General features: G+C 50.5%; 1 protein-coding gene across 2 annotated transcripts in view; it reads right to left on the minus strand.

Annotated features, from left to right (window-relative positions):
* Positions 1–5,350, minus strand: part of LOC142829356 (uncharacterized) — an 82,417-nt gene extending 77,067 nt beyond the window's left edge. For both annotated transcript variants that reach the window (XM_075928919.1, XM_075928918.1), the window contains exon 1: positions 4,571–5,350. The gene's annotated coding sequence lies outside the window, so the exon portion shown is untranslated. The remainder of the gene's footprint in view (positions 1–4,570) is intronic.
* Positions 5,351–11,531: the final 6,181 nt, after the last annotated feature.

The following is an 11,531-nucleotide window of genomic DNA, read 5'->3' on the forward strand; positions in this document are numbered from 1 at the left end:
TCTTAGATCAAGGTACAGCTCCAAGGGGAGCTCCAGGATGGCTCGTGCAGTGCGGAATCACTGGCAGCCCCAGATCCTCAGCACACACAGGGACATGCTGGGTACACTGTCTGTGATGGGAGCGAGGGGTGAGAAGCCTGGGGTTGAGGAAGGGCAGTAGGAATGTGGGATATTGAGTGAGGGGTGGTTCAGTATGTGGTGGGCTCTATGGGGCAGAGAAATAGGGAGGTCTAGGTTAGGAAGGCAGGAGTTTCAGATGGATGGGAGTAGTGATGTGAGGTGAGAATATTCTCTGGAGAATATTCTCCGAGAACGAGAATATTCTGAGAATATTCTCCAAAAGATTATTTCCCAAGAATTTTTGAGCATTTTCTAATTTTTCATTTCCTCTTGAAATAATATATTGTATTCAACTTTTAGAACACCCTGAATGTTAAAGAGCTTTCTTGATCATTCAAGATAGTTTGAGAACGTTACAGAATGTTACAGAATGTTATGGAACTTTCTAGAACATTCATGAGTCAGGAATTCTGACCGTTATGGAACTTTCTGGAAGCATCACAAAAAGAACATGAAGGGGCAATAACACATTTATTCTCTTTTGTGAAAGATGTAATTGTGTTTTCATCAGTATGAAAAGAAGAACTAAGCCTAAAAGTGATCTGTGGGATTATTTCCTTCATAAAACAGTTAAAGACAAAGGATGTGTCTACACTCGCAGCCTAATTCAAAATAGGGCTGCAAATGTAGGCATTCGAAATTGCAAATCAAGCCCAGGATCTAAATATCTCACACTTGATTTGCATGTTCCCGGCCAGGCGCCATTTTTTGAAATTGACAAGCCCGGAATAACTGCCCGCGTCTACACGCGGCAGTGAAACGGGAGTTCGAAATAAAGCTCTAGTTCGAAATACCTGTTATTCCTCCTGCAATGAGGAGGCTTGAAAGAAGGGGTGGGCATGAGAAAGGTGGGGATGGAGCAAGTCATGTGTGAGGGCACAGAGGGGCAGGAGAGGAATCAGGGCAGAGGGTGGTGAGGGGGTGGGCATCACGGAAAAAGAGGGCAAAGGGGGCACGTGCAGTGAGGGAAGGGGGGTACGAGGAGGGTGCAGGGCTCTGGGAAGGTACAAGTGCCAGGGGATTCTGGGGTGAAGCAGAAGGGCAGACACCTGCAGGGGAGGGACCAGCACCAGAGGAGAGAGGCAGGGCAGGTGTGTAGACAGACGTGTTGGAAGAGGGGATGAGGAGGGGTAGCTCACTTGATCAGTGGGGCTACTGGAGGAGGGGGCACAGGGGGGAGAGAAGGGCTGGTGGAGGGGGACAGGTCGCAGGAGGGCTGAGGGCAGTGAGACGGGCAGGAGTCAGGACAGCAGAGGAGGGTGAGGAGTTGGGGGGCAGCAGGCACCAGGGGAGATGATGGAGCAAGGAGAGGAGACATGGCAGCAGAGAGAAAAGGTAAAGGTTTAAAAATATTTATTAATAACTTGGTATGCTGCTCACGGCCAGTTTGTTTGCGCCCTGCGGTGCAGTTTGGGTTTATGTGGGGATCAACACATGGCCAGCGAGTGGGAGCCAAAACAAAAAAGTAGTCAGTGTAATGATCTTCTGTTTATATGCATTTTAGTAGTTAAATTCTTGGACTGTCATTGCTTGTGAAAAGTGTTGTCACATGGGTAGAAATCGGGTGAATATTGCATTTTATTAATATCAGCAGAACTGACTTAAATGAGGCCTGTGTGTTGTGTAGTCCTGCCTTAATCTTTGTATTCATGCCTATCAGCTTGAGAGAAGCTATTTGTATAGATTTGTTTGCATATGCAACCACACTGAAGCTGAGGCCCTCAGCATGTTCTGTAAGCATCACTGTGGCCCCTGGGGCTTCCAAAGTTGAGTTGCCCTAGCTCATCCCTGATAGGTGTCTGTCTAACCTGGTCTTAAATATCTCCAGCGATGGAGATTCCGCAATCTCCCTAGGCAATTTATCCCAGTGTTTAACCACCCTGACAGGCAGGAAGTTTTTCTTAATGTCCAACCTAAACCTCCCTTGCTGCAGTTTAAGCCCATTGCTTCTCATCCTAACCTCAGAGGCCAAGGAGAAAATTTTTTCTTCCTCCTCCTTATGATACTCTTTTAAATACTTGAAAGCTGCTCTCATGTCCCTTTTCGGTCTTCTCTTTTCCAAGGTAAAAAAGGCCAATTTTTTCAGCCTTGCCTCATAGCTCATGTTCTCTAGACCTTTCATCATTTGTGTTGATCTTCTTGGGACTTTCGCCAGTTTCTCCACGTTTCCTGAAATGTAGCGCCCAGAACTGGACATGATACTCCAGCTGGGGCCTAATGTAGATGGCTCATTCCCTGCCTAATTTCCAGTCCTCCCGTTTATTCCTTTCCTAAGGCAGGAGGGCACGGTAGTTCTGATGGGGGCTCTGCAGGAAGGCAGCCCGCACTGCCCCCTGCCTGAAACCTTGTGCAGGTGTTAAACAGCTGTCCAGCCCACCCCAGAGGTGACTGCATTTCAGCGTGCCTGAAGCAATGCAGCACCAGCAATGGACACGAGAATGGCTCCCAGGCATGGCTTGCTCATGAATGCTTCAGTCCCGTTGATGGGCCTCAGCCTCTTTCCTTCCACTCCCCCGCTTTGCAATGGGGCTGTAGACTCTGGGGGAGAGGGGTGGAGGCAGGCAGAGGGGTCTCCCTGCAGCCTATGTAGACACGTCTCTGTATTAATCATTCTCTCATTGAAGTTTTTAGCTTTGTAGTGAGTCCTTTTACATGCGTGTACATTGTGTTACGTCTTGGTAGAATAGTCCCTAGGACAAGTGAGGCAGAGACTGTCCCTGTGGGGTGAATGAGGTGGGAATGGATAAGGCGGAAGGTGAGCACCTTTGGGCAGTTGGAGAGGGGATGGAAGCCAGATCCAAGATCAATGAGCCCTGGGAAGTGGGCCCATTGAAAGGAGACTGGACCTGTGGATGCCTTGGGGGTCAGCAGCAAGGGCCTGCTTTGGGAAGCCCCCTCTGTGGAGGTGAATGTGGCAGCATTGAGACACCACCCAGAAGATGGCAGATACTAACTGCAGATTCATGGGACGGCTCTCACAGATCTTGCACATGCATAAGAAGATAGATCTGCAGGAGGAGGAGGCAGTGGCATAGCAAGGGGGCTGGAGCAGTCAGTTGCCCCTGGGTACCATAGTAGGGAGCCTCCAATTTAATCCCATTCTGCTCCCCCAGTCATCCCTTCAGCTCCCATGCTCCTATTCTGCCTGTCACCGGCAGCTGGAGCCTCCTCCCTGCCTCTCTGCTCCAAGCCCGACCCTCCTCCATCTCCACTGGAGGCTTAGTGCATGTGGGAACCCGGCCCCAAAATGTAGGGGGTGGGGGAAGATGCGGTACAAATTCCCCTCAGCTGTGCACCAGGTTTGGGGCCGTGCCACATGGCAGCGGGGGAGTGGTGCAAATTTTTCCTTTGCCCCCGGGCACATAACACCCTTGCTACACCTCTGGTGGCACATCCAAACAAGCCCCATGAACTCAGTACAGGTGCACAACACAAAATCCATTCTGCTCATGGAAGGAAACTCTTAGGCTATGTCTACACTGGCGGCTTCTTGCGCAAGAACATCTTGTGCAAGGGTTCTTGTGCAAGAAGTCTTGTGCAAGAACACGTCCACACGGCCATGTGCGAGATGTGCTTTTGCGCAAGAGCATCCATGGTAGTGTGGACGCTCTCTTGAGCAAGAAAGCTCCAACGGCCATTTTAGCCATGGGGTTTCTTGCGCAAGAAATCCCTGCTGAGCATCCACACTGCCCTCTTGCGCAAGAGAGCTTACACCTGTTAGAAAAGAGTGTAGCTCTTGCGCAAGACGCCCTCTCTTACCACACCGTACTGTAAATGTCCTTGTGCAAGAGCAGGCAGGCAGTGTGGCTTCTCAGTGGGTTCTTGCGCAAGAACAGCTGTACTTGCGTAAGAAGCCGCGAGTGTAGACATAGCCTTAGAGGGAACACTTCCCCCAGCCCTGCCACTGAGTTAATGTCACACACGCTGGGTTAAAGCAACTGCAGGATAGTTGTATGAGGGGGAGTTGATGGGGGCCAAACTAATCCCTGTTGGTAGGAGGATGGCGGGTAAAGTCCTTCCAGAGAGGCCTTTTACTTCTGGTCATGTATCCATCTTGTCTCCCCTCCCTCCCCCCAGCATGTTGCCTCCAGAGGCCTGGCTAATGGGGGTCAGGGGGTGTGGCTAATAGGGCACCACCCAAAATTATACAAATGTGCCTGCCCCAGAGGAGGAGTGCATCGGCTGCCTGTGCCACAGGCCGTGTGAGTTTAGCGCGGGATCTTTTTGTGCTGTGAGGTTGTTTTTTTTTTTTCCTCTCAGCCAAAATTGCTGTGGGGCCCCATCGAAATTGTTCGAATTGGGTCCCGCACTCCCCAAAGCCGGCCCTGGCTAAGACCCTGGGCCCAACAAGGCTGCGGAGACAACTCCACGGCGAACAGCTCTAACTATTCCCCCGCTCACACCGGGAGGGGACCCGTCTGGGATCTGCTCTCCCGGGCTCGTTCCTTACCGGCTCTCCGCGGGCCAACGAGTCTGGACTCTCCCTGCTCCGGCTCCTTGGCCGGTGTGTCTCAGCGTCTCCGCAGCTGCCTCTGCCCCACGGAACCGGCGGGGCGGGCCGCGCTTGAGGGCCCCGGGGTCTCAGTGTCCCCGAGGGGAGGTGTCGGGTCCCGCCTCCAGCCGGATTTCGCCCCGTCTGCGCTCGACGCTCCGCAGCTCGCTCCCTCCCAGCGCCTTCGGGGTCCCGGCGGTTCTGTCCCGGCCGCCCAAGGGAGCGTCCGCGAGTCGAGCGCTGCAGGGACACGCGGGGGCGCCGGCTGGGGCCAGACGCGCTGCGGTGGGGACGTGGCGGGCAGGCGGGCAGCCTGAGCCCCGCGGGAAGCGAAAGCGAAAGGGGGAAATGACTCACCGCGCTGCCTTTGAAAGCGGCGGGGGGGGGGGGGGTGTTTAGCAGGTTACACAACCAGGAGCCGATCAGCCTCCCGGGCCGGGGATTGAAAAGCAACGAGGGGGGAGCAAAGGCCCCAGGGCAGCCGCGCTCCGCAGAGCTGACCCGGCGGCTACACGGAGCTGGCTCCAGCGCACGGACGCACGGCGAGGAGAGTTAGGGGCCCGGCAGTGGCCGCCTCAACCGCCCGACGGGATTCCCTGCGGGGTGGGGCCTGACCAGCTCCACCCCCCGCCCCATTCCGGAGAATTTCCTGCCCTGAGGGGGTCGGAGCAAGCCAGGCAACAGCTGCGGAAACTGGCGGCCGGGGGCGCGCCGAGCAGCCCCGGTAGCATCGGCTGAAGCCGCCCCGCTTCCCCTGAGGCCTCGCTTGGCACCAGCCTGTGGGGTTCCCCCGCGGAGGGGCTGCCCGGGGTCTGAGCAGGGGGCGGGAACTGAGTGGGAGGGGGGCCGGCAGCTGAAGGCAGAGGCGGGGGGTGAGGGGAGGTGGAGGGGCACAGTCAGAGCTGGGGGAGGCGGGGTTAAGCCCGGGGGGCACTGAGACTCCAGGGTCTGCAAAAACGGGGGTGGGGCAGAGGGGCTTTTGTATGTCCCTGGCCCAGGCAGTGCTCTCCCAGGCACCCCTCAGCTGGACTTACGGCCCAGCCCCCCCCCCCCCAGCCTGTGCCTGTTGCAACCTGAGGCGCAGCCAGAGACTGAATTCAGTGGACAGTGTTACACAACTGCTCAGCATCAAGGAGCCCCTCATCAGTGGGTCCGGCTGCTCGGGGTCCCCTGCAGGTCACCACTGGGTCTCATCTGCTCTGGGATTCTCCTGCAGTTGTGTGTCAGTTGCTATTTTAAGAACAAATACTCATTGAAAATAGAAGGTCCACACACTTTGTAGTGGTTTCAGCAATGGCGCCTGTGTTTCTAGTATTGCACTTGGGCTGTTTTTAACTGTGATTTCTTATTTGGGGCTTTTAATTCTAACTTTTTAGAACAGATGTTTATTCTGTTGACTCATCTGACTTCGGGTCTGACTGATGTCTGGCCTGGTCTCACAGCTTTGTTTTCATTCAGTCCATCAGTAGGGAATTGTCTTTTGCAACTGGTATGTGGCCTCTCCATCCAGCCCTTAGTAAGTCTCAACTATGCAACAAAGGCAATAGGCTGTCTCACATCCTTCTCAAAGGCAAACACCCATTGCAATTTTTTCTGAGCATTACAACTGCCCTAGTGGGTCAGACCAATCATCCCTCTAGTCCAGTATCTTGACTTCTGACAGTGGCCAGTGCCAGGTGCTTCAGAAGGACTGAACAGAACAGGCAATCACTGAGCAAACCATCCGATTGTCCACTCCCAACACCCAGAGCATGGGGATGCAGCCTAGATTATCTTAACTAACAGCTGAGACACTGATCCAATTCTTTGTTGATCCCATTAATGTTTTGGCCTTCAAAACATGATGAACACATACCTACAACCCCAAGAGTGGCTGGCAACCACAAGAATTCTAAAGTCATGAGTTATACGCTCTGACATCAAGAATTGTGGATAAATATGTGGTATTTTGTTCTTATGAGCCTCTTTGTTCCTGAGCCTTTAGGGTTCAGTAAAGCCAGCTGAAGCCTAAACCCCTGAATGAATCTTGGCTTATCCTCATATTTTTCCTGTTACCTCTCAAAACATTTAATACACCCAAGGCCATATCTACACTACAAACATGGTTCTGCACCCCCACCATCCTTGGTAATAGTCTGCATTGACTTTCCCTCCATCAATTTATCTAGTTCCTTTTTGAACTCTGTTATAATCTTGGCCTTCACAACATCCCCTGAATTGATGACTTTGAAAACATTTGATAATTGCTTAAGTGCAACAGTCGATGTCATCATCGCATCTCCATCTTCTCTAATTAGCAGAGGGAATGCTCTTTTTTAAAAAACTTTTTAGTCTCTTTTTACCCACCATATCTGTCTGAAGGAAAGCACATGGCATAATTCATGTTCTTTCACTTCGATCTGGAGATTTGCAAAAAGTGAGAATTCAACGCAGCCCATACCACCTACAAAGCAGTGGACTGGCTTAAAACACAAATCCAAGAAATGGTAATTTCAGGGATAGAAAATTACTGTATTAATAGCAAAGGTAATACACCATGACAGAAGCTACAAAGTGCTCAAAATCTTTAAAGATATTTTAGTACATGGCAAGTCTACTCTTCTTGCATTTCAAGAAAAAGTAATCACACCAATGCACTAGGATGGCTTCCTCTTTATGCCTTTTGGATTCCATATAATTTGTCTCCATAAAGACAATCGTCTCCACCTCTCCCTCCCTCCCTCCCTCCCTCCAGCCAATAATCCATCACAATTTGTTGCACAGCATTGTGGAAGTTCATTGATTACATTACATTTCTTGTGGCATTTTATTTTTCTTGGGTCAAAACCAAACATAACAACGAAAATGTCACCTCTGTGACTACTGTATAGCTTTGAAGCAATATTCCCAGACCAAGTCTTGGACAATTACAAGGAAAGTATCTTTAAGAAACATCAACTTTCAGTGCATATTTTATACTGTGATTGTTCATTTCACAAACACAATCCCTTCTCCATTTGTTTACAAAGGAACCAAATTGTGAAGAACAAGAAAGAGTGCAGTATCAAGTTAAAACCTAGAAATGATGCTGATGTGGAACTGGCTAAATTAGTAATATTTCTAAAGCACAAGAAAAACAACTGCAGTTTGCCAAAACTAAAGCTTGTTAACATGGGTAACTAGCATTTGAGTCTTGTTACTGATGTAAGAAGGAAAACAAGACCATAATGGCTGCTGTAATCTCCCTACCGTGGCCCACATGAAGTTAGCACTATTGCATGTAAAAGAGTTAAATTGAAAACCACCTCGGGCTCTATGTACAGTATCTCCCACTTAAAACTGTTTAAACAATCGGTGCTGGAAACAGATCACAGGAAAACATGAAACTGGAAAGTGCTGTGAGTGACAAAGAGCAATCCCCCGAGAAGAGATTGAAGAAATGGGAGTCACCTTTTCTCACAAGCCTCACAACAGCAAAGTAATAAAGATGGAGGTCACAGCAGAGAAGAATGAGCTTGTAGTGGCAGAAGTTGCAAGCCGTGATCCAAGTGATGCTGATGATACACTTATTAGAGACAGGATGGGGAAGACACAGAATAGTTTCCCAAATTTGTTCCTTTATCATTTGCTGTTAAAAATGTGTTAATAAACTTCTGTGTGTGATGTTAAATGTTTCCATGTAAGAATGGCAGCATTCATGATGGGCTAACAGAGGAAAAAGGAAGCTTCAGGGGGTAGCCGATTTAATCTGTACAGGATACATTTAAAAACTAAAAACTGGTCTGGTAGCGCTTTATAGACTAGCAAAGCATGTAGATGGGATCATGAGCTTCCATGGGCACATCCCATTTCTACAGATGACTGGCATTTTTATAATTGTAAAAAGGAAAAAGTAATTGTGTTTCCATGCATATAATGTGATAATGCATTAAATTATTTTCTAGTAACATTTGTACAGATCCACAAGATTACATGGAGACTGGAGGCCAATGTAAGAAAAATTGGTCTGTAATACTCAGTAACATCTGCTGCTCTAGTTATTCCCTAACTTGGGATTCTGCTCTGCGGCCTGCTGTTTACAGGGGGATGGGCAGGGTCTGAGCAGGGGGCAGAAACTGACTGTCAAACTGGCTGGAGGCAGAAAGAGAGGGGCAGATGCTATGTCCAGACTACAGAGATCTGTTGGGAAAAGATATGCAAATTGTGCTCCGGAATTTGCATACCTTTTTCCAATACTTTTGTCAGAAGAGGCTTTTCCAAATTTGGCCTGTCTACACTGGGCCAAATTTCAGAAACGTCTCCGCTTTTGGAAGGTCCCTTTTTCCTCCTGGCACAAGGAAGACAGGGCTTCTGAAAGAGTGTGTCTGCTCTTCTGCAAAAATGTAGGAGAGCAGATGCATTTCCTGGATGCAGTAGAGTTTTTCCAAGATATCTCTGATATCCCAGAAAAATCCTGTAGTTTAGACATACCCTGAGAGGTAAAGACCGGTAGGGGTTAGGAGAGAAGGTAAAGCCCATGGTTATGGGACTGTCTGGCAGTGTTAGAGGGCAAAACACTGGCACAGGGAGGGGCAGAGGGGGGTCAAACTTGCCATGATGGATTGAGCATCCCACTGTGTTTGCAAAAATAGGATGGGCGGCAGAGGGGCTTTTTAAAGTTTCCCTCACAGGACAGTAATTTCATCACCTGTTTCCCAGGGCTGGGTTCAAAGCATCAGAGCATGTATATATGAACTCTTCCCTATCTCATCTCACTTACTGAGGTGTTGTGACAGACTTGAATCTGTGAACTATTTTCCATACACCCCCCATAATCTATGCATCATACATTTTGGGGTCCTGAGCCAGCGCAAGTGGGGGGCGCTCCCCCTCACTGGTCTTTCCACCTATGGCAACAGCCACAACTTTTTCTGCCCCAGGCTCTCCCACATTTTGCTTGAAGTAAGGCAATCAAAGACTGATACCAAATTTATAGAAAATAGACCTAATAACTTTAGGACGTAACATAAATTTGGTTAAGCAATTCAGAGATCATCCTGAATTGCAGAAACAATGGCAAAAGTCTCAGGAAAATGCACAGTTATGATTACAATCCACCATTCTCCTAAGAAAACCAAACAAGTAATTGAACGGATAAAAAGTGGTGCCAAACACAGATGGTGGGAAGTATTTTGGGAATGGTCTCCCATAGCAACAGGTTCTTTAATGTAATCTTACCTCCCATTGTAATAGTCTTGATATTCCAAATCGTAATGGTGGTTATGCTGATGATCTGGGTGTGCTGGATTAAAGAAAACTTCAAACAAGAGCAGTATATATAACTCCTGAATCTTAATCTCACTCATTATGACCCCCCTGCAAGTGTGAACAGGGGAGAATCAAGGGTGATGAGGAATTATGTCAATGACATGACATAATGGACACTGGATAAGGCCAAATACTCATTGAGCTCACAAAAGAAGGAAGTGCTGGGGAGATAAACAAATCGATCATAGCAGCAAAGAGGGGAATTGAAAGCAAGTTCTTTTAATGCTCTCACAGTATGTCATAAATGGCGGCACCCAGGATAGAGGCATAGGAATGCATCTACCTGCAAGGAAAAACCTCAGGTGGGGTTTAAATTGACAAAAAATTCACTTTTTAAAATCTCCTTATCACAGATGGTGACAGTATCATGATGCTTTGGCGTGTGTGAACCCATAGTTAGCTTCCAATTGAAGGGTTCGATGGGTTACAATTAATGACAGATTGCAGTTAAAAATCCAACATGACCACCACCACCATTTTCTTTTGGACTTTGTTGCACTCACCCAGCACACAGATCAGCCCACCCCACACGTGTCTCGACTGCTCCGTCCATGGGTCCTCTGGAAGTGCCCATCAGACCCATGCCATGTGCACGTGCACACAGACACAGAAAACCCCCCACCCCCAGCCACCTCCGAGGTACCTCCTGTGCAGGCGCGGTATCCTCCAGCCGGTCCGCTGCTGACACCTTGGCATGTTTCCCAGGTCACAACCCCTCTCGCAGCTTGTCCGGCTGGGCACGTGGCTGTGCTTCTCCCCACTCCCCTAGCACACCCCACCCACGGCCCCACAGCCTGGCCAAACCTCCCCATCAGCCCCTCTCTGGCATCAACCACCACGGCCATCTACGGCCCCAGCAGGCGGTGGCCTTTTCCCATTTCTCATGCACCCCAGGTCTGCGACCAGAGCCCCGGGGCGTCTCTGGGGTGAGTCCTGCCCAGGCTCCTCTGCTCAGTGACCCCATCGGCAGCCCGAATTCCCAACTTTTAACCCTCCTCCCTGTTTTCTCATCTCTCGTTTCCCCGAATCGGCCGTTTGCCGAGGGGAACTTTTGTTCTGGGGACATTCGGCAAATGACCCGGAGCCGCTTGGCCTGAGGGGACGGGGCAGCAGCTGCCCTGAGGCAGGGACCCAGCAGGGGCTGAGGCTGCGGAGCAAACGGCCCCGTTGGGAGACTCCCCCAGCCCCACGCAGAGGGGCCCAGCTGGGCTGAGGGGATGGGGGGCAGAGAGCAACTGCCGGGGGCCATCACAAGGCCGGAGCTGGAGCCCACACATCCCCTGGCCTGGGACAGGCCCCCTCTGAGGGGTGAAGGGAAATGTCTCCCACAGCAGCCTGAGGGGAGACAGGAAGGTCCCTGCTGGCCAAAGCAGCCTGTTTGTGCCTCACGGCCCGAACTGCCCCTGCACCCTGAGCTGCCCCCTCCCATGAATCCCCCAGCCCCTCTCCCCTCCCCCCTTCCCTCGCTGAGTCCGTTGGGACAGTTTAACTGTCACACCAGGCACATTCCAAGCTCCCATCCCTGCCCGCCCCCCCCAGCACCTGGGCCCTCATTAGCCTCAGGGCACAGGGGCTGGGGTCATTTGCATAGAGGCCTGAGCAGCCAATCAGGCGGAGGTGGGACTATGAAGGG

Source organism: Pelodiscus sinensis, chromosome 4 (genome assembly GCF_049634645.1).
Source record: "Pelodiscus sinensis isolate JC-2024 chromosome 4, ASM4963464v1, whole genome shotgun sequence".
Classification (NCBI taxonomy): domain Eukaryota; kingdom Metazoa; phylum Chordata; order Testudines; family Trionychidae; genus Pelodiscus; species Pelodiscus sinensis.